The 3399-nt window shown below is 35.1% G+C and overlaps 1 protein-coding gene across 1 annotated transcript in view; it reads left to right on the forward strand.

The window, feature by feature from the left end:
* Positions 1-3399, forward strand: part of LOC137629381 (corticotropin-releasing factor receptor 2-like) — a 138002-nt gene that overhangs the window by 57939 nt on the left and 76664 nt on the right. The gene's annotated exons all lie outside the window — the stretch shown is intronic.

The following is a 3399-nucleotide window of genomic DNA, read 5'->3' on the forward strand; positions in this document are numbered from 1 at the left end:
TTTTCAATATGTTGCAAATTCCTTATCAACAAGATATAGATCATTTAGTTTCCAGATAACATTGTTTTCTTTATGCTTAAGAATGCTTAGATTATATTGAAAATTTTCTTCAGATGAGGTTCTTGGTCCTTGGTGATTGAAATGAATTCTATAGCAAAATTGCAATATATAATTTTGCAATACGTTGCAATCTCGTTAGCAACAATATATAGACCATTTAGTTTACATATAATTATTGTAAAATAACTGCCGGAAAATTAAACGGGTGTGTACCAAATATTATTTATGAATCCCAATGTCATGGAAGTTAGTTATCAAAACTGTAAAAATTCTTCTATTACTTTATTCTTAAAATATGTAACGTGGGGAGAGAGAGAGAGAGAGAGAGAGAGAGAGAGAGAGAGAGAGAAGGATTTTTGATGTCTCAAAGACTCTAGTCCATCCGCGGAGATTCCATTTGCTCTTTGGTAGGACGATTAAGTTTAAGCATTTCGAGAGTTCTTAGGATCTTGTCTAACTTATTCTTGAACTTGTTTACCGTGTTACTGTTTACTACATCATCTGGAAGTCTATTCCAAGTATCTGTTATTCTGTATGTAAAGAAATTGCTACATTGAGTGGAGAGAGAGAGAGAGAGAGAGAGAGAGAGAGAGAGAGAGAAGGGGTGGTAAAAGTTTCTTCTTTATAGGCTACCACTTATGCATAATCAGCTCCACCCAAAATCATCATAATACATAAACAGAAGAGAAGTATATTTGGAGAAGTATATTACACTCCCTTCGAAAGATGGCATTGCCTCTCAGTAAGATGAGATCCAATGCTCTTCAGGGCAAGTCGTAGACACTAAATTAAGAGGATCAGACGCTAAGGATACCACTGGAATAGAGTTGATGGGAAATGATGGGACAGAAAGTCTCCCTTAGATGGTTTATATCAGGGATTATTTTTTTTTCTCTTTTTGGAAAGGAGCGAAGATCCTATTCATGAATTTCGTCCCTTGAGGATGGTGGTATCCTGTCAACAGAGATATAACTGAAAGGGCAGGAAAACTAGTGTCGTGAAAACTTTTTCCTCAGAGAGAAAATATTTTTTTTTTTAAGACATCATATAAGTAATGCTAATTAAATCATATTGAATCTTTCGTTTTAAACATATGAATTTTGCATTCACCATGAGCCCATATATATATATGTATATATATATATATATATATATACATATATATATATATATATATATATGTACATATATATATATATATATGTATATATATATATATATATATACTTTTGAACCAGATTCTCATTACATTTACTACCATAAATATTAAAAGTTTAAAATCCCCTCGTAAATGGCAGAGAAAATGAATAGTGACATTGCCCTATCAAGCCGGTCAATACCCTAGAGACTGACCATATTACATATGATCAGCGCCCAAGCCCCCTCTCCACCCAAGCTAGGAACAAGGAGGGCAAGGCAATGGCTATTGATGATTCAGTAGATAAACCTATAGGCTCCCCCAAAACCCCCCATCCTTAGCTCACAGCGATGGTTGCAGTGACCAAAGAAACTAACCAGCCTCCACAACCCTTTAGATACTTTCTTAACAGCCCCATTCCCCTCCAAGTCACCAAGTATTTTCCAAATTGATGAAATATCCTTCGCTTCAGGTCATTGTCGCGTGCAGGTTAATTAGCATCAAGGTAAAATGAGAAATTTCAAAACAGGCATCTTTTTTCATATAGAATTTTTAACACTCAGGATCCAAACAACGAGTTAGGAGGTCTTCCCTGTTAATTGCCAATTATGTTGCTAAGATAAGGGAAGTAGCTGTGATTATGTAGATGATGGAGGGGAAATAATGACCTTTGATGATAGTGTGTACTTATGAGAGTAATATGTCAGAAAGGTTTTCCGTAATCTATAATACATTAAGGATAGTTTCTATCGTTTTTATCTTTATTTTCATATATATATAAATATATATATATATATATATATATAGAGAGAGAGAGAGAGAGAGAGAGAGAGAGAGAGAGAGAGGATAATAATAATAATCATTATGATGATTACTATGTTAATAGTAATAATAATAGTAATAATAATAATAGTATTCAAGGATAATGTCTGGCTATTGAAGTTATGCTGGCAAAGGTACAAAAGTTATCGGTTATGACCTTGTAATAATATATCATTGGAAAAAATCTCTCTCTCTCTCTCTCTCTCTCTCTCTCTCTCTCTCTCTCTCTGTATATATATATATATATATATATATATATAAATATATACATTGCAATATTAAAAAGGCTAATTAAAATCAAGAAATGAAGCATCATTCCCTAACCTGTGATAACATTTTTGTAACAAATCCCGTTGAAATATAATTAGAAGCAAAAGTCTTGTCACCTGCTGTTGTTGATAGTTAACTGTAAGTGGATAATTACAGAAAAAACAAGTCTCGTATAAAGTTAAGAAATTCTTTATAGAAATTATACCAGATAATGAGTGATGGTACGGTTATTGGCAAGAGCTAATGATGAGCTTTCAAAAAAATAATCTTAATTTGTAGAGGATTAAGTATCATTAGCTCTCTCTCTCTCTCTCTCTCTCTCTCTCTCTCTCTGGTTCGTGGAGAGATTAAATGCTATAACATCTTGGGGCCCCCATCTCTCTCTCTCTCTCTCTCTCTCTCTCTCTCTCTCTCTCTCTGGTTCGTGGAGAGATTAAATGCTATAACATCTTGAGCCCCCCACCACTCTCTCGCTCTCTCTCTCTCTCTCTCTCTCTCTCTCTCTCTCTCTCTCTGGTTCGTAGAGAGATTAAATGCTATAACATCTTGTGCCCACCACCACTCTCTCTCTCTCTCTCTCTCTCTCTCTCTCTCTCTCGTAGAGAGATTGAATACCATAACATCTTGGGCCCCCCACCACTCTCTCTCTCTCTCTCTCTCTCTCTCTCTCTCTCGTTCGTAGAGAGATTAAATGCCATAAACTCTCTCTCTCTCTCTCTCTCTCTCTCTCTCGTTCGTGGAGATATTAAATGCCATAAGCTCTCTCTCTCTCTCTCTCTCTCTCTCTCTCTCTTACTCTCTCTCTCTCTCTCTCTCTCTCTCTCTCTCTCTCGTAGAGAGATTGGATGCTATAACCTCTTTGCCCCCCCCTCTCTCTCTCTCACTCTCTCTCTCTCTCTCTCTCTCTCTCTCTCTCTCTCTTTTATACACACTCACATTAATGATGGATTAGGTATATAATCAATTCATCATTAATGAAAATATATTACAATTTTGTGTAAATAACCCTTCGTTGTAACAAAGAATTATTTTTGACACAAAATATGGTGAAGGTTTAGTTTGTCATTATATTATTTTATTGCCTAAAAAGTTTAGATTTATCTTAATTC

This window comes from Palaemon carinicauda, chromosome 37, assembly GCF_036898095.1.
Source record: "Palaemon carinicauda isolate YSFRI2023 chromosome 37, ASM3689809v2, whole genome shotgun sequence".
Classification (NCBI taxonomy): Eukaryota; Metazoa; Arthropoda; class Malacostraca; order Decapoda; family Palaemonidae; genus Palaemon; species Palaemon carinicauda.